The sequence below is a fragment of the Microcebus murinus genome, chromosome 6, assembly GCF_040939455.1.
Source record: "Microcebus murinus isolate Inina chromosome 6, M.murinus_Inina_mat1.0, whole genome shotgun sequence".
NCBI lineage: Eukaryota > Metazoa > Chordata > Mammalia > Primates > Cheirogaleidae > Microcebus > Microcebus murinus.
Genome location: NC_134109.1, coordinates 31,407,127 through 31,425,892, shown reverse-complemented (window position 1 = coordinate 31,425,892; position 18,766 = coordinate 31,407,127). Strand labels below are relative to the sequence as shown.

At 42.4% G+C, this 18,766-nt stretch overlaps 1 protein-coding gene across 1 annotated transcript in view; it reads left to right on the top strand.

Moving 5' to 3' along the window:
- The first annotated feature begins 6,727 nt into the window (after window positions 1-6,727).
- SMOC1 (SPARC related modular calcium binding 1) overlaps window positions 6,728-18,766 on the top strand; it is a 206,018-nt gene continuing 193,979 nt past the window's right edge. Inside the window, exons 1-2 of the mRNA XM_076003910.1 lie at window positions 6,728-6,950; window positions 18,212-18,333. The gene's annotated coding sequence lies outside the window, so the exon portion shown is untranslated. The remainder of the gene's footprint in view (window positions 6,951-18,211; window positions 18,334-18,766) is intronic.

Genomic DNA, 18,766 nt, shown 5'->3' with positions numbered 1-18,766 from the left:
CTCCACTTAGTGGGCTCACAGGTACTCTGTTCCTGGGGACCAGTCTGGGGTCCGCAGCAGTCCGGGGCCTGCCCTTCTCCTTCCCTGGAGCTCCTGGCCCCAACACCTGAGTTTTTTGGTCGGGGGAGGGTGCCCTCTCCATGCCCAGTGGGTTGTCATTTGTTCCCGGAACCCATGGGAGTGAAAGGAGCTGAGTATCGCCTTTGGTTTCTGGATATAGGCAGCATGCACAGCCCAAGGGGTTGTGGGACAGGGTAGGAGCAGGTGGTGTCACTGGCCTCCGGGAGGGGATGTGTGCATGGCCCTTCTCCTGGGAGATGAGAGGATGTTGGCGTCCTTCTTGCCTGTGCTGGGGAAACCCTTGTCTTATCTCAAACCTGAACTGGATGTGTCCCGGGGAGGAACACTCCACACTCCCTGGCATGCTTACCTCCAGAGGGAAGAACCTGTGGGGATGGCACACCGGCTCTCAGGAAGCTTGGAGGCTCTTTCCTTACAGGGCAGCTGTGAGGAACCCTGGCTGTGGGGATTAGTTTTTGCCCAGGGAGGCCCATCCCTGGGGAAACTTGGTGAGAAGGAAGCAGGAATGCACAGTCTTTTCTGTCTGATTTCCTGGCTGCTCTACTTTTGCACTGGGCATGTGTATCTCCGGCTGCGAGCCAGGCTCGGGGCATGCAGCAGCAGCAGAGAGAGGCAGGCATGCCAGGGGCAGAGCCATCTAGTACGCAGGTCATTTTGAACCTTGCTCCTTCCATCCCAGCTGCAGTTGCTTCTTGGCTGGGTTGGAATCCACGAAGCCTAGGTGTGGTTTTAAACGGGTGATTAGGCTTTGTGTGTAGGACTCCAAAGGGCAGAACAGAAATCAGGGGAACATTGGACAGATTTTGAACCACTATTGGACAGATTTTGGCTTGGTGCTAGGAACTGCCTGAAAATGAGAGCTCTCCAACAATGGCCTCAGAGGCTTCTGGAATCCTGCATGGATAAGGGTTGCATGATGGGATCCACACATGATGCATCCTATCTATGATGAGGTTGTCACCTGAAGTTGTACAGTGCACAGCCTGTGGGGCTGTACACCATGGCTCTGGTGACATGTACTGGGAGCTCCTTTGGTCAGGGGAGGGTGCCCTCCCCATGTCCCTCTGAGAGTCTCTGATGTTAACGATATCCTGGTGCTTGAGTTGAGCTGGTATCCAAGGCAGGGCAGACAAAGGGCTGGGCACTAGATTTTGATGAGGCTATGTGGTGCCTGGAATGAGCATTCCTGGAGGGCCAGGAAAACAGCCTCCTTTGAGGCTGGAGCTAGTCAGAAGAGGATCCTCTAACAGAGTGGCTAGAGGAGAATTATTAATCAACAGAGTACCAGGCACTGTGGGAGGTTAAAAACTATATAATCCATGTTCCTGCCCTCAGGGACCTTATGGTCTATATAAGACCACAGGTGGCCAAATGGTACACAATGCAAAGCAGAAGCATGTGAAGGTGGAGGCCACGCAGGCTTCCCATGTACAATTGTGCAGGTTGTGCACTGCATAATGCTGGGGACACCATTCACACAGATATCTTGTGCAATCATGCAAAGGGCCCTGAAGCCAAAGGAAGACATTAATTTTTTATACATCTGCCTGATGCTCAAAGGGATGAGGAGTACTTACTTGATCAGTATCTGTTAAAGATCAGGGTCTGGGGATGTGTCTATTGTGCACACAGAAACAGCAGAGCTCCCATCAATAGACCTCTAAACTGGATTCCAAACCATTTGGTCTCTACCAACTCTCCCTCTTCACCTCTTCTCAGGACCCAAAGTCCTCCTACCTCCTACTGTGAATTTTTCCCTTTGGGAAAACACACCTTCTTTCCCTGGCCATCCCTCCTCCCCTGTCCACTCTGTTCCCAGCAATGTGTCTTTGCAGAGAATAGAAGATCTCTTCTAGGAAGCTGAAAACCTCCATTCTTTTCTTCACATCCCCTCTGTACCCACTCTGAGTCCATAAAATTATGGAGGCAGGAGGATCTTTTGTGTTATGTTAATGATAGCTGAGAGTTGTTGAGCACATCCTTGCTTGTTAAATGGTGAGTGATACACAGCATTAAATTAAATCCACTATAAGGTGAAGGAGAAAAATAAAGAGAAAAATCACAGCACACAGCACACAACTGTCCCTTTGTTTGCTTAACCACCTGTGACTTAACTTTTTGTCTTTGAGAGTTTGTTTTACAGCACTTGAAGAATACTAAGCCGACAGCAGGAGTGAACCCTCCTTGACATCTGCCAGCACACATTCTGAAAAGACTGATAAAGCCTGTCGCACAGAGAAAAACAAACACAGCTGACTCCCATGATCATTTCTTAACAACAACTGCTTTGTTCTCTATACTCCAAACCTCCCATCCTAACTGTTGGCACTTCTTTCTTTTTTCTTTCGTGCCATGTCGTTTTCTCTTTTGGAAAGTAAAATAAATTTTTTGTTTCAAACACATCCTGATCTTTTGAGTTGAAAATTCTTTCTCAGCCTGTGATGCGAGTTTCCACCCTAACATTTTGGTGGCCCATGTGGGGAACTCGAATTTCTACCTCTGTCTTGAAACTGCTCCCCCCTCTGCTGCATAGCTCCCAGGACATCCTTCTTGGCACCCTCAATACCATTGGGAACTCAGTGACTTTGGAAATGGTCGTGCATTCGCGTCTATGGGTGGTAGCTCTTTGGTTTGGTCTAGTATGGAAAACATGGCTCTGGGTCTACCACTTGGGGTGGGGCTGCCTTGGAGGAATGCCTCCTAACCACCCTCCTTGGTCTTCACCCAGACCCAGAGACGCCTGGCCTTGGGGAAGATCTCAAGGTTTTGATCTGGGTCAGAACTCGTGGATGCCCATTTTCTGTCTGAATCTCTAGGTTTCGGTCTGACTCAGATCTCAGGATGCCTGATGTCTGATCAGAACTCTGAAGGTCGTCTGGGTCAGGGGCGCCCCTCTCAGATTTTTTGATATATGACGGTCAAATTTTGGGACTTCCTAACCTCTGACCCAAATATTTAGTCTCCTATTTCAATACAACCTGGACACAACATACATTAGATGACCAGGAGATTTGGCCTGGGAATGGGTCTTTTAATCATAATACCATTCTACAACTCGAACTTTATTGCTTCTGGCTCAGCAAGTGGGCTGAAGTCCTCTATGTTCAGGCTTTCTGTGAACTTGCTTGACATCTGATCTGCACTCTGCCTGCTGCATGTTACTTTTTACCTCTTTCTCCAGCCTCCTCTGACTCAGATGATGTTTCCCTTTCGGCCCCCACCCCCCGTTCCCCCTCTATATCGGCTCCCTCCTTTGGTGCTGCTGTCTAACCCTTTAACTCCACTGTCTTCATGTCCCCCTACTTCTTCCCCTCCTCCTCCTCCTTCTTCTCTGTCTCCACCCCTCTTGCCAAGCCATGCTCACTCCAGCCAGCTATTCTAAAACTCCTACCCACCTGTGTACCAGCTCCCTCTTCAGAAGGTTGCTGGGCTAGAAGACACAAATTAGTCAGGGCCAGGATAAGAATCAAACGCTTTTCCTTTCACGACTGTCTGAGGCCATTCGCCTCTTTACTAATTTAGATCCTGACACAAGGGAGGGACAATCTATATTAGCAATGCACTTGATATCCCTGTCGGCTCCTGATATTCGATATAAACTCCCAAAACTTGAAAAGTGGTCTCAAACCCCACAAGCAGAACTTTTAGACCTGGCCTTTAAGGTCTTTAATAACCGAGATGAGGCGAGAAGAGAGGGAAGAGGGAACAGGACTGGCAGTGGGCCTGATAGCAAAAAGAAGTTTTCCAAATGGTGGCTACTGCTATAGGAAGAGCTTTTCAGGACAGAGTACTCCTGGAGACTCAGGCAATAGGTCACCAGAACCACATCCTTCTCCAGGAACTAAACCCTGCTTCAACTGTAATCGCCTCGGTCACTAAATAAGAAATGCTTGAGGAAGTGGGCTCTGCTGGGACCGTACCCTCTCTGCAAAAGGAAGGGGCACTGGAAGCAAGATCGTCCATGAGACAGGGGACTGCACTTGCCTTCTGGAACCAGTGGGCCCCCCTGAGCCAGCACCCTCCATACCCAAGGAGCTTCTGGGACTACTTCAATCAGACTGACGGACCCTGGCTTCAGAACCAGCTCCACTACACATAGTTGATTCTTTCAGAATGCTCTTTCTTGTTTTGTCTGAAGCACCCACAGTGGACATTTTTCAGGTCATCAGAAATGACAAGTTGGATGTTGGCTGTGTTCATATCCAAGCTCATATCCGCTTGGAACTTCTTCATCCTTGGGTTCATCTGTAAGAGAGCTCTCAGCTGGGGCTAGTTTTTTGATCCTGTAAATCAACTCCCTCAGCCAAAAAGTGGGCCTAATGTCCTTCTTCTGAGCAATCATGGGGCAGAAGGGACGCAGTAACCCTTTTCCACTAGGCTCCTTCTGCAGTGAGTTGGTGCCCTGGAGGCAGCAGACATAGCCACATCTCAGGTACATGGGTTTTTCAAGATAAGTTAAGCAGACAAGACATCTACTTCTCTAAAGTGTTCAGCCATGGCCAATGCCTTTCTACACTAGGTTCTCTTATGACTCTCAGCTGCTTCTGGGAACAACTCAGATCTGGCTGGAGGTGCTTCTAAGACCCCAAAAATGCTAATTATAATTTTTTTTTTAAAGAGACAGGATCTTGGTCTGTTGCCCCTGCTGGAGTGCAGTTGCATCATTACAACTCACTGCAACCTCAAATTCCTGGGCTCAAGTGATCCTCCTGCCTCAGTCTCCCAAGTAGCTGGTACTACAGGCATGTGCCACCACCCCTGGCTAATTCTGAAATTTTCTGTAGAGACAGGGTCTCAGTATGTTGCCCAGCCTGGTCTCAAACTCCTGGGCTCAAGTGGTCCTCCTGCCTTGGACTCCCAAATTGCTGGGATTACAGGTATGATCCCACACCTAGCTGCTAGTTAGAATTTAATCAAAGAAGTAGAAAAGACTTTGACCACATAAACACTGCATTAAACAAATGTACAGGCAAGCTTGGGGAAAGTAATAGCCTTGTGGAGATGACCAGCACATGAATGTGAATGTCTCTCTCAGCTAGCCTCAAACCCAGCCCTCTGCTGTCTGTGGGTGTTTCTTTGCATTTATCATGTATATGCCTTGGCCATATCCAAGATTGAGGACAGTCACTTGAATAAATCTGGGGTCTCTGAGGTCAGAGACGACCTGTGCTTCTTCCCAGGCATGGCCTGGGGAAATTGGCTGAGATCCTGGAACCTCCTGTTCTCTGTAGTGGTCAGCAGCAGTTGTATCAGTATGGCTGGAAGGCATGGCTGGGCAGAGAGCGCCCACATCGGCAAACTCCTCTTTTAAACTCCCACTGCCCAATGGGCATGTGACTGGCTGGCTTTGAAGAACTTCAGGATTGGGATGAGGAGAAGTCGAGTGGAGCACAGAATGGAATCAGGGAAGCAGCATTCTGTACAGAGGGGACAGCAAGCAGAGAGGGTTTGGGGCTCGCTTGGTAGCCTTGAAGGACAGCAAGGAGGGTTGGGCAGTGAAGCAGCCACAGGAGGGACAGAGGGAGAGTTGATGAGGAAGGAGGGGGAGCTGGCAGCTGGAGCACACTGGTCCTTGTAGGCCTTGTAGGAGAAGACCCTTGATTGTATTCTCAGAGAGGTGGGAGAACACTGAAGGCTTTAAAGAGGGAAGTGACATGATCTGACAGCATCACTCTGGCTGTTTTGTGAAAAAATGCCTTCAGGGGAGCAACAGTAGAAACAGAAAGATGATTGCAATAATCCAGACCACAGACAAAGGTGGCTTGACCTATAGCTGTGCTATTCACTTGTGAGCTATGAGCACTCAAAATGTGGCTGGTCTGAATTGAGATGTGCTGTCAATTTAAAATACACAACACTAAATTTTGAAGGCAATACAGAAATAAGACAATAAAATATCACATTGATATTTTTTAAAAATATTGATTAAATGTTGAAATGATAATATTGTATTTTGACTACACTGTATTGGGTTAAAATATACTATTAAAATTAGTCTCGCTTCATTTTACTTTTTAAATTTGTCTTCTAGAAAATCTAAAATTACATACGTGGCTTGCATTTGTGGCTCGTGTTATGTTTCCGTTGGACAGCACTGAACTAGAGTGTTCACAGTGGGGGGTGGCAAGAATGTGTGGATTCTGAAAGTAGAGATGACGAGAAACGCGAGTCCAAGAGAGAAGGGACTAGGGAAGGAACTGGTCTGGGGAGAGGTAATTCACGAGTGAATTTTGGAAATGTTGAGTAGAGGTCTCTGCATCATCCCAGTGGAGATGTGGAAGGTGGAGTGTGGAGGATGCCAGGATGTTCCCTTGGAAACCATCAGCTCACGTCCGGTGCAGCAGCAAATCAGGGAGAGAGACGGATACAGAAGAGAAGATGTCAGAGCCCTGAGGCACTTCAGCATTTAATGTTAGGGAAAAGGAAGATCTGCAAAAAATACAAAGAATGAATGGCTAGCAACGTAGCAGAAACCCTTAAAACCTCACCGCCTAGAGGCTTGCACTGGAATGGCAGCTGCCCACCGGAAGCTGGAAGCCGGAAGGCGGAAGCCTCCCCGGAGAGAAGGAGGCTGGGAAAAGTTGGACAGCTTCCCTTGGTTTCCTATCCCGAGCTTACCTTTCCGGATCAGTCACTGCGCATCCTCAGGGGAGAGTCAGCAAGGAGAGGGAGGTAGGCCAGTCACATCCGGCATGGAGGTGCCCTCTCACCCCTGCTCTCACCTTTCTCTTCTGAGAAGCCAAGGAATGGCCGAATCAGTTCAACCCCATAACCAACAGTTCCCCACTTGAGTCTTCCCTCCCCAGACCATCCTGCACGGTGCTGCCCGCGTAATCTCCCAAAACCAGTCCTGCTCGTCACACGCACAGGTACGTTCCGTGTGCCACGGGATTAAAATCTGAATTCTTTAGCAAGATGCACAAGGCCTTCTTTGACCACACCCTGTTTCCAAATCCTTCCTATCCTGTAGGGGCTTAACTCTCTTGGAAGGGGCATTCTCTTCTTTTTCTAATGTTCATCGCCTTTGTGTGTACTCAATGAAGGTGCTACATAAACATCTGGGAATCTCTCAGGACACGTTCCATAGACTCTTCAGTTCTTTGCTTCCCTGCCATGGCTTCCCCACTGGAGGATCACCTTCTAGAAGATAAGAGCAGAGACAGGTCGGGGTGAACCAGCTGGGCAGCTCTCTGGGACACGTAATTGCCGGAACCGCTCTCAGTTTTTGGACTAGTTTTGGTATAGTGTTATCAATAAGGGGTGATTTATTATCTACATTTTATTTTTATTTATTTATATATTTTTATTTTAGCATATTATGGGCATACAAGTGTTAAGGTTACATATATCTACATTTTAATCCTTCAATTTGCCTCTCAGAAAGTTGCTCAACTAGAAAAATTGTAAAAGAAAACAGAAGAGAGAAGAAGAAATACAGGAAAGCTGGGGAATATTTTTCTGACGTCAGAAAAATAATTTTTGTGCACTTTTATACATTGCTTTATATCTACATCCTTGTAAATGATCTCCCTCCTTGGTTAAGTGTAAATGATTAAAGCTTTATATACGTACATATAAGGAAATTCCTTATTTAAACATAAGAGATTATACGATTTTTGTTTTATTAACTAGAGGATCCTGACTCCAACTAAACATATGTTAAACAGATTTGAAGGAGCCAAAGTTATGATTAATCATCAGCTACCCAGAAGCCTGAATGTCTCCGTCTGCTTCTAGGAGGGAGGTACCTGCTATTACACATCCACTAAAAAAAAAAAAAAAAAAAAAAAAAGGAGGGAGGGTGGGCTGGTCTGTCTTTACATTTCGTGTAGCTCTTAGAATGCTGTTAAACTGATTGCCTTATGTGTGGCCAATCATATTTGGTGTTTACCAGCAAAATCAAACAAATGGACAAGATCTCAACTGCCTTTACCAATTCTGCCACCAGATGGCAGCAAATCACCTCTGATGGGATTTCTCTGTAACTGGGGACTGCTGGGGGTTGACAGAGTAAATAGTGGGGGATGTGGATGCAGGGGAGGGGTAGGCATGATGTTTTGATATAGAGAATGCTTTGTGGAAGAGAGAAAAAGCTTCCAGAGGCATATCTCAGCCTTACATGATTCACAACTTCTTAAAGCACTGTGTATAAACATAACTTTTCCAGTTGATTATTCTGTACAGCCATATTTTTATGCAGCCATATTTCCTCTTGATCTTTCATCCATACTAGTTCAGAAATAATATAAGCTGCTCTTGGCTCAAATCTTCTCTTCCCAACTCCAACACTTCTAATTGACTCACAGAGACACTGAAGAACGCAAAGTCTGCTTCCTTCCCCATTGAAGAAACACCTATAACGTTTATTGAGGGCCTACTATGTGCCGGGCATTTTATATATCAAGTCCCTTTAATTTCTCAAAATGACCCTGTGAAACAGTTTCCATTAACCCCATTTTACAAATGAGAAACATGACGTACAGAGATATCAAATAATTGGTCCCAGAACAGGCCTGTGGCAGAATCAGGGTCTGAACCCCAAATCTGTTGGCCTCCACACTCATGTGTGTATCATAGTGTTTCACAATCTCAGCACTATTGGCATTTTGGGCTGGATAATTCTTTGTTGGGGGCAGGAGGCTGTGGGCTGTGTATTGCAGGCTGTTTAGAAGCATTACTGGCTTCTACCCACCAGATACCAGTAGTACTCTTTCCCCTAGTTGTGACAACCAAACACATCTCCAGACATTGCAAAATGTCCCCTGAGAGGGAAAACTATCATCAGCTTGAACTGCTGATGTGTAGAAGCTTTGGCTGGGCTTCTGGTTGCTTCAGACTAGTGTTGCCTCAGAGCAGGAAGATGGCTGTGTCCAGGCAACGGCCTTTCAGGGCCCTTGCTCCAGCCCTCTGCCAGCTGATGCTGTCTTAAAGGTAGGAGTCCACAGAGCTAAGGGGACATGCCTACCTACAGCACCTCCACCTTTCTGTACCACATTCTATTTTCCAGGACTTCCACAGGCTTGTTGCCAGTTCTCCTGGCTGCTAGAGTATGCACTTCTGCCCCTGGAGTGTGCCAAGGGTATCTACCGAGGGGGGAAGGAGGAGGACAGAGCTGGACATGTGAGCTAGGTTGTCTGGACACAGGGGTGCATGCAAGGCCCCTCTGCTGGAGGATGGTGTTGGAAGCAGGAAGACAAGGGTGGTGGGCTGTGAGTGAGGGGCCTCCATTTGTATCTTAACTCAGCCTGGAAATGTTAGGGTGAGCCTGCTCCAGACCCCTGCTGCTGGCTGGCTGGTGGGAGATGTGGTTGTGGGTCTAATTGACACAGCAGTTTGAAGACCTCCGAATCACCAAATTGGCCAACATAGAAGGGCTCTTAGGGCTTTAGGCTTTCTTCTGAATCAGATTCTTTAGGGAAATTTCTACCATGTTCACTTCTCACTTGGTGATCATTTCCTACATGGAAAAAGTTACCATTTCTCCTGGAAAAGCAGACGGGAGTCAAACCAACAAAGGCCCATGGAGAAGTGGGGCCCAGCCAGGCTCTCCCACCAGCTGAGGGACCCTCACCTACAACCACCTTCTAGTAAAGGAGTAGTCAAAACCTGGCTGTTACCCCCCCCCCCACACACACACCAAATGGAAATATCTTTACTATTTTTAGTTGAGGAATTCATTGAAATGACTTCTAGGTATACTTGGTCACAAGTAATACAGGTGTGGAAGTGTTTTAACTCATTTTCAATTATTAAAATACAAAGTCTATCCATACTCCTCATAAATGGATACTGATAATGTTCTCAATTTTGTGAACATTATAAATAATACGTGTCTGCCAATAGAGGACTGGTGATTAATTTATAGTACATCCATATGCTGGAACTCAGGGCAACCATTACAACCAGCACAAACCAGTAAAAAAGATGAGCTAGGATTGATTTCCTCATAAAGCAAATACATTGTGAGCACATAGTATGTGTGGGTGCCTGGTTAAGCACTGGATAATAAAAACATATGTTTTGATTTGCAGAGAGGTCCATGATAGAACATTTTTAAAAACCTGTTCACAGTGTATAATACAATCACATATATGCTATCATATATTTATACAAAGGTAATAGTAACCACTTACTGAATGCTGAGATTCACTGTGCACCAAATATTAGGCTGAGCACTCGTAAATTAATGAAAATTCCATTGAATCCTCATATCTATGGTTAATATTCTCCCCATTTTGCAAAAGAGGTAATCAAGGCTCAGGGAGGTTAAGTCGCCTGGCCAAGGTCGTAGACACAACCTTCAGCAGCAGAGTTGGGATCCACTCTGATTATAGAGCCTGAGATCTCCACCACTGTGCTTTACCACTTTTCCAAAAATGTCTACACACATGTAAGATGATACCGTATGACCGTGGAAAGAAGTTTCTGTGCTGTTTAGGGTCATGGGAAAACTGCACATATTACACATTCAATTTTCTGTATTTTTAGAATTAATTCTATAGTAAATTTATCAAGATACAGAAAAAAGTTTGGGAATTGTGATTGGTTGTATTTACAGAATACTGTGGATAGAATTACCATCTGGATAATATTCAGAATTCTTATCCAGGAATGTGGCAAATTTTTCCATACATATTCAAGGCTTTCTATGTATATTCAAATTATTTCTGCCCTATCCTCAAATTAAGTGTGATAATTTTAAATAATTTTAAATGCATACACGTCACATATTTCTTGTTCAATTTAATACTAGGTATTTCATAGTTTTAGCTTTGTTTGCTTCATTAAAATAGCCTCCTTCCCCCACTCAGTTTCGTGTTCTAACTGGATATTTCCTTTCTATGTCAAGGTAATTGATTCTTGGGTATTAATTTTCTACTCAGCAGCCACTGTATTGAACTGTCTTATTTTCTTATTGAGGTGAAATTCATACAATATAAAATTAACCATTTTAAAGTGAACAATTCAGTGTGAATTTGGGACATTCACAATGTTGTGCAACCATCTCTGTCTAGTTCCAAAACATTTAGTCACCCCCAAATAGAGCCTGTGCCTATTGAGCTGTTATTCCTATGAACCATCTTATTTTTATGAATGGATTTTCTTTAGAAACTAGTGCTGTGGAACCCATGGATACCATTGGGCCATGTGGCATCGCCAGGCAGGGAATCCAAACTGGTGTAAGGTTTCTCCAAATCTTAGGCATAGCCCTACTCCTATCCTCAGCCTGCTTGGAAAGAAATAGTTCTGAGAAATTCCCACCGAAATGACCCTCAGACCTCCTCTGGCCAGTCACAAGCCTGGGTCTTGCTGCCAAGGATAATCAGTGCTTCCGCACGGCTGGAGCCGAGCTACGTGCTGCCAGCGCTGGCCAAGCAGCCCCCGGGGCTGGAGAAGGCCACGGAGTGGGAGTGAGGACAAACAAGGCTGGTTCGCCATGGCCAACACCCAGGGACCAACATTTGCATAAGATTTGCATATTATTTGTATTAGCTGAAATTTATTCTTAAATTTTCCACTTTTTTAAAAAAAGTTTATATTTGATGATACAAATGAAATATGAAAACCTTCACAATGTTTCTAGGGCTATCATAGATCTGTTCTTTAATCTCATTTTCTATTCGTCTGTCACTGAGTCCAAGGTTGCTGTGCTGCTGTGTGTATGAGTGTGTGCGTGCGCGTGCGCGTGCGTGTGCGCGCATATGGATCAAGGTGTCATGCCCCATACTGGGCGCTGAAGACAAAGACAGTGAGGCCTGGCCTTCAATGAGCTCCCATTAGGGAGGACTAGAAACACCACCCCCTTACCTAAACCACGGCTCTCTGCCGCTATACCATGTGGCTTCTTCCCGCTCTTTCTTCAGAGGCAGCCATGGCTGAGGTTGTGGAGTAGCTATTTTTAGCAGAAGCCAGGGCCAAGGTGAATTAGGCACACAGATGGAGAGTCACTCTCAGTGGATCACTGTGCCAGGAAACGTGTGACTTCTAGTGAGTGTCATCTTGCACCCTCTGAATCCCTGCCCTGGGCTTTGGTAGTCAGGTCCCGCGAGTATCTAATGTGGGTGTACCAGGGACTTGGAGCCGGGCCCCTCTGGGTGGGGTGGGAGACTGGTCCTAGAGCACATCCTGGATTACGTCTGGACTGGCTGCTTCAGTTTTCCTTTTCATCCCACTCCCGGGACAACCCCAGAGTCCACACACTCATGAACCCTCTCGCCTGCTGGTCTCTCAGTTCCTCCCTCACCTCTCCAAAGCTCTCACTTACTTTACTCATTCTTTTTTCCCTCTATTGATCATTTAAATAGAAATTTCTGAAAGATTTAATGTGTTAATCAAACTAAGTGTTCAATAGTTTGCCACAGTTCGTACAATATTGTGGGATCACTTCTTGGCCTTTTGGCTAAGATCAAGTGCCTACTGTATTGTGGAAATATATATCAACAGCAAAACTTTTGGTCATAGAAAATAGAGTCCATAAAAATTTAAAGTTGAATCAAGCACTAGGAAGCTGTTATGGAGTCAAAGTGATCCACAAAATTGAGGACTGGAACCCAGGCCCCAGGTCATGAGATCTCAGTTACAGCTGGTGCCTTATCTTCCTATGTGCTATCTAGAGCTCTACCCACATGTACATCAACACAAAAATTCTGGGAACACCTTTGTGACTTCAACTGGAATAGATTGATAATTACCTCATATCATAGAAGTGTGGTTGTCAGAGATCTTGGCAGATCAGCATTCTCCCCCTGAGCTAGAACAGATGAGTGTGTACATGTATGTATTTAGGATAAAATTGATGAGTTCATATTGATACTTCTAGTGCAAATTCAAGCTTGTAGATATTTTTATGCAACCTCATTAACCTTATATCAGTTTCACCTTTGGCCACACCTCAAATTTTCGTTTTCGATGTCACTAACAAATTACTTATTTGATTTATTCCACACCACACATACACATCAGTCTTAGAACATGAATACCAACACACATACCACTTAAGCGGGGTTTGGTCTTTGTAGTTTTTTTAGCCCTAGGGTATATCTTATACCCTAGGGATGTACAAATTTTTATATTGTCATTTCGAATGGTTCTTCCTTGTGTGGTTATTCTATCAACTGAATACACAGTTGGGTTCACTTATTACCTTTTACTTTTGATTTCTATATAGTACTTTATATGTATAGTAAACATATTTTTTGTTTTATAATTATATAAATTGATCACATAAATCCACAGTCAAATATTATAAATAAGGTATAGTCAAAGGAATTTGTCTTATATTCCTGTATCCTCAACCCTGTTTCCTCCATCCCTCGTGGGTAATTGTTTAAAAAAGTGTTATGGTTTATCCCTCCATTAAAAAAATACAAGTATATATATTCACAATCCACTCTTCTTTGAAAACATGGTAGTATACTATGTGTGTATATTTTAAAATTAAATTAAATTAAATTTTATTTTTAGAGATGGGGTCTTACCATGTTGCCCAGGCTGGAACGCAGTGGCTACTCACAGGTGTGATTATAGTGCACTACAGTCCCAAACTCCTGGACTTAAGTAATCCTCCTGACTCAGCCTCCTGAGTAACTGGAATTTTATAGGTGCAGGCCACCACACCCAGTGATGTGTATATATATTTTTCCAATTCTCTTTTCTCCCTTCACACCATGTCCTAGAGATCACTATATAATACTTTATAACTGTGTAGTATTATATCATGTGGTTATACCATCATTTATTCAAGCAATCCTTACTGATGAACATTCTTCCTCTCCTAGTCTTTTGTTATAAAGCGTTGCAAAGAATAGACTTGTGCATATGTCTTTTCATAATTTTGCCAGCCTATCTTTGAGAGAGATTTCTAGGAGTGGTATTGTTGGGTCAGATGGAAATTTTGTTAAATATTGCCAAATTCTCTTCCATTAGAATTACACCATTTTTCATTCCACTGACACTGACTGAGAATGCCCACCAATAGAGTGACAGAGTGCAATTTTTAAAGGTGGCTGTGACAATATCCCCCATCCCATGTGTTTTTCTAGAACCTACTTCTTCATGAAGAGGTGAAGTTTAAGTCTCTTTGCCTTGAAACTGGCTGGGCCCTTTAACTATCCTGACCAATACAGTATTGTGGAAGTGATTCTATATGACTTCTGAGGCTGGTTCATAAAAATTCCATGAACTTCTGCCTTATTCTCTTGGGATGCTCCTCTTGGAACCCAGCTACCACACTGTAAGGAAGCCCAAGCAGCCCATGGAAAGGCCCACATGGAGAGGAATCAAGGCCTCTGGCCCACAGCCTCAAATGAGCTTCCAGCCAAAACCTAGCACCAATTTGCCAGCCACGTGAGTGAGCCATCTTAAAAGTGCGTACATCAGCCTCCAGTGGAGCAGGCGCAGCTGAGGCTACGTAGATTAGGGCAGAGCTATCCCTGCTGAACCTGCCAAGTAAATAATCGTTGTTTTAAGCCCCTGAGTTTTGGGGTTATTTGTTATGTTAAACTTTGGATTCTCCCCACACACTGATAGGTGAGAAATAATATCTCTGTGTAGTCTCAATTTACATTTCTCTTATTATGAGCAAGGTTGAACCTCTCTCTAAATGGTTTGGAGTAATTTGCATTTATTTTTATGCTCTATTCTAGCTCATTTTTATTTATTTTTTATTAATTATTTTCTTTTTTAGAGACAGTGTCTCACTATGTTGCCCCGGCTGGAGTGCAGTGGCTATTCACAGATGCGATCATAGCTACATCCTTGAACTCCTGGCCTCGAGCAATCCTTCTGCATTAGCTGCCCAAGTAGCTGGAACCAGGCACATGCCACCATGCTCAGCCTGTAGCTCATTTTTCTATAGAGCTTTTGATCATTTTCTTCCCTATTTTTGGAATAATTTTCCATTTTAGAGATTTTTAAACCTTTGTGATAAAAATTGGAAATATTTTTTTCTCAGTTTACTATTTGTCTTCTTACTTTGCTTGTAGTTCCTTTTGCCATGCAGAATGTTTTACTTTTTATGTAATTATATTAAACTTTCACCATATTCTGATTTTGAGTCAGAGGAAAGTTTTTTCTACCTCAGATTACAGAAAAATTTATCCATATTTTCTTCTAGTATTCTAGTATCATTTTTTTACATTTAAATATCTGATATTTTTGGAATTTTTCCTATTTTATGAAGTTAGAAATAATTTCAATTTATCTTTTCCTATATGGCTATCTAGTATAGCTCTATTTCTGCATAATTTTTTTTTTTGAGACAGGGTCTCGCTTTGTCACCTGGGCTAGAGTGCCGTGCCATTATCATAGCTCACTGCAAACTCAAACTCCTGGGCTCAAGAGATCCTCCTGCCTCAGCCTCCCAAGCAGCTGGAACTACAGGCATATGCCACTATGTCCATTAAATTTTTCTATTTTTGTAGAGGCAAGGTCTCACTCTTGCTCAGGCTGGTCTCAAACTCCTGAGCTCAAGCAATCTTCCTACCTTGGCCTCCCAGAATGCTAGGATTACATGTATGAGCCACTGTGCCCAGCCTATTTCTGTATAATTATATCAATAAAGTATCCATTGACTCCTATTCTATTGAGTGTTTTAAAAATGAATGGACATTGAATATTAGCAAATATGTTTTTCTGAAAATATGGAGATAATTATATGATTTTTTTCTTTAGTTCTATTAATAGAATGAATTTAATTAGTGGATTTCCTAATATTGAATTGTCCTTGTATTTATAGACCACACTCCATTGAGTATGATGTATTATTTTATGTGTGTGTTGTTGGATTCTATTTGTTATTTTGGTGAAGGTTTTTGTAGTGATATTTATGTGAGACTGACATTTTTGTTGCAATCTTTGTCAAATTTGGTACCAATATTGCACTCACTTCATAAAACAAAATTAGAAGTTTACCTTCCTTTTCTATTGACTAGAATAGCTTAAATTACATAAGAATTATCTGATCTTAAAGGTTTGGTAAGATTTTCCTGTGAAACCATTTGGGCCTGGTGCTTTTGTTTGTGGAGGAGTTAAGTACTTTCTCTATTTCTTTCTTTCTTTTTTTTTTTTTTTTTGAGACAGAGTCTCACTTTGTTGCCCAGGCTAGAGTGAGTGCCATGGCGTCAGCCTCGCTCACAGCAACCTCAAACTCCTGGGCTCAAGCAATCCTTCTGCCTCAGCTTCCTGAGTAGCTGGGACTACAGGCATGCGCCACCATGCCTGGCTAATTTTTTTTTATATATATATATTAGTTGGCCAATTAATTTCTTTCTATTTATAGTAGAGATGGGGTCTCACTCAGGCTGGTTTCAAACTCCTGACCTCGAGCAATCCGCCCACCTCGGCCTCCCAGAGTGCTAGGATTACGGGCGTGAGCCACCGCGCCTGGCCACTTTCTCTATTTCGTTTATGGCAATTGTTCTACTTAAATTTTATTTTTCCAAAAATATCTCTATCACCCCCTATGCATATGATGGAAAAAATCTGTTACCATTAATTTTGGCAAGTTATATTCTTCTTAAATATATCCATTTATATTAGTTTTCAGATTATATGTCTAGAGCTGTATAAGATAGTTTTATTTTTTTGGAAAAATTTGTTTTCTTAGTTATTTTCCTTGTTTCTAATTTGGAACATTTGTGCTTTCTTCCCCCTTCTCATTTTTTTCTTGGTGAAGTTATCTAAATTTTTGTTCATTTGCTTTTGATTTTTTTTTGTCTATATATGTTAGTTGGCCAATTATTTTCTTTCTATTTATACTAGAGACGGGGGTCTCCCTCTTGATCAGGCTGGTTTCGAACTCCTGACCTCGAGCAATACCGCTTGCCTCGGCCTCCCAGAGTGCTAGGATTACAGGCGTGAGCCACCGCGCCCGGCCTGCTTTTGATTTTTTAAAAGGAACTAGATTGTAAAATCATTTATTAATTCTGTTTTGTCACTGATTAATTTCTGTTTTAATCTTTATTGATTTATTCTTTCTGATCACTTTTAGTTTGCTTTGTTGATTTTTTTCCAGCTTTTTGAATTGATGCTTAATTCACTTATTTTAATGTTTTTGCTTTTATTTATGTTCTTTGGAGCTTCTTGAGTTTTTTTCTTTTTGTGACAAAAGATATGATCAATTTTGGTGACTGTTTCAAGTGTACTTAAAAAGAAGCTGTAGTTTCAATTATACAGAGGAACTGATTTTTGAGATCAATTGCACAGCATATTGACTATAGTTAATAATAATGTAATATATATTTCAAAATCACTGAGAGGAGATTTTAGGTGTTCAAACTACAAAAAAAGAGTATGTGAGGATGGATATGTTAATTAGTTTGATTTCATTATCCCATAATGTACAGTATACACATATCAAAACATCACATTGTACCTCATAAATATATACAATTATTACTTGTCAATTAAAAATAAAATTTTAAAAAGAAGAAGAAAAAAAGAAGCTGTATTCTGTTATTGGGAATCAGAATTTGATACTTAGTAATAAGACCTACCTTACTATTATGTTGCTTAGGCTTAATGTGTCCTGAATTAAGAGAGAGATGTTAAAGTCTCCTATTATTGGTGTCTTTATTTTTCTTGGCAAATGCTGTAATTTCTCCTTTATGAAAGTGATTGTTGTATATTAATTACTTTCAAATAAATTATAGGTTTTATAATTATAAATGTCTTTTTTCTCTTTTAGTACTTTTTCAGGTCTAAGTTCTATCACATCAGATGGCAACATTGTGACTCCTATTGCTGTTGTTTTGGGGATTTACATATACCCCATATATCTTTGTCCATTTTAAAATTGTTAACCTATCTTAAGCTCTTTGTTTGAGATGTGTCTCTTGTATATAGCATAGGTTTTTATTTTGCTTTGTTAGCCAGTATAAAAATATTTCTCTTTTAGTGAGTGAGTTAAACACATTTACTATGATAGACTCAATATATTTGGTTTCAGTTCTGTCATATATATTATATATATTTCACATGTCTCTTTATCTTTCATAGATCTTGTCATATATCTTTCACTATGTGGAGACTTTTTCATTCTCTCTCTCTCTGGATAGATCTTTTGGTATTGAAGAGGTTTTAATTTTTGTTCTAATGGTTATCTCTCTCTCTCTGTTTTTTTTTTTTTTAGACACAGTCTTGCTCTGTTGCCCAGGCTAGTGTGCTGTGGTATCAGCCTAGCTCACAGCAACCTCAAATTCCTGGGCTCAAGTGATTTTCCTGCCTCAGCCTCCCAAGTAGCTGGGACTACAGGTATGTGCCACCATCCCCAGCTAATTTTTCTATTTTTAGTAGAGACGGGGTTTCACTCTTGCTCAGGCTGGTCTCGAAGTACTGAGCTCAAGTGATCCTCCCGCCTCGGCCTCCCAGAGTGCTAGGGTTACAGGTATGAGCCACTGCGCCTTCCCTCTAATGGTTATCTTTATACTCATACATACTTTTATATAATTCTCCTAGTCTCTTCTTCTCTCTCTCTTTTTGGGCACCTGTTGTCTTTGGTGCCATAATATGAACAATATTAAAATTATGTACTAAACTTTTCTCTCTGTCCCCTCCTTTTCTACCAATATTTGAAGTAATAGTCTCCTTCTCCCAGATAATACTTATAAGGCAATCAGCAAACTTATTATACTTTTCATAATACTCTCCATTCTTCATCCACTTCGTGATATTGTATTTACATTTT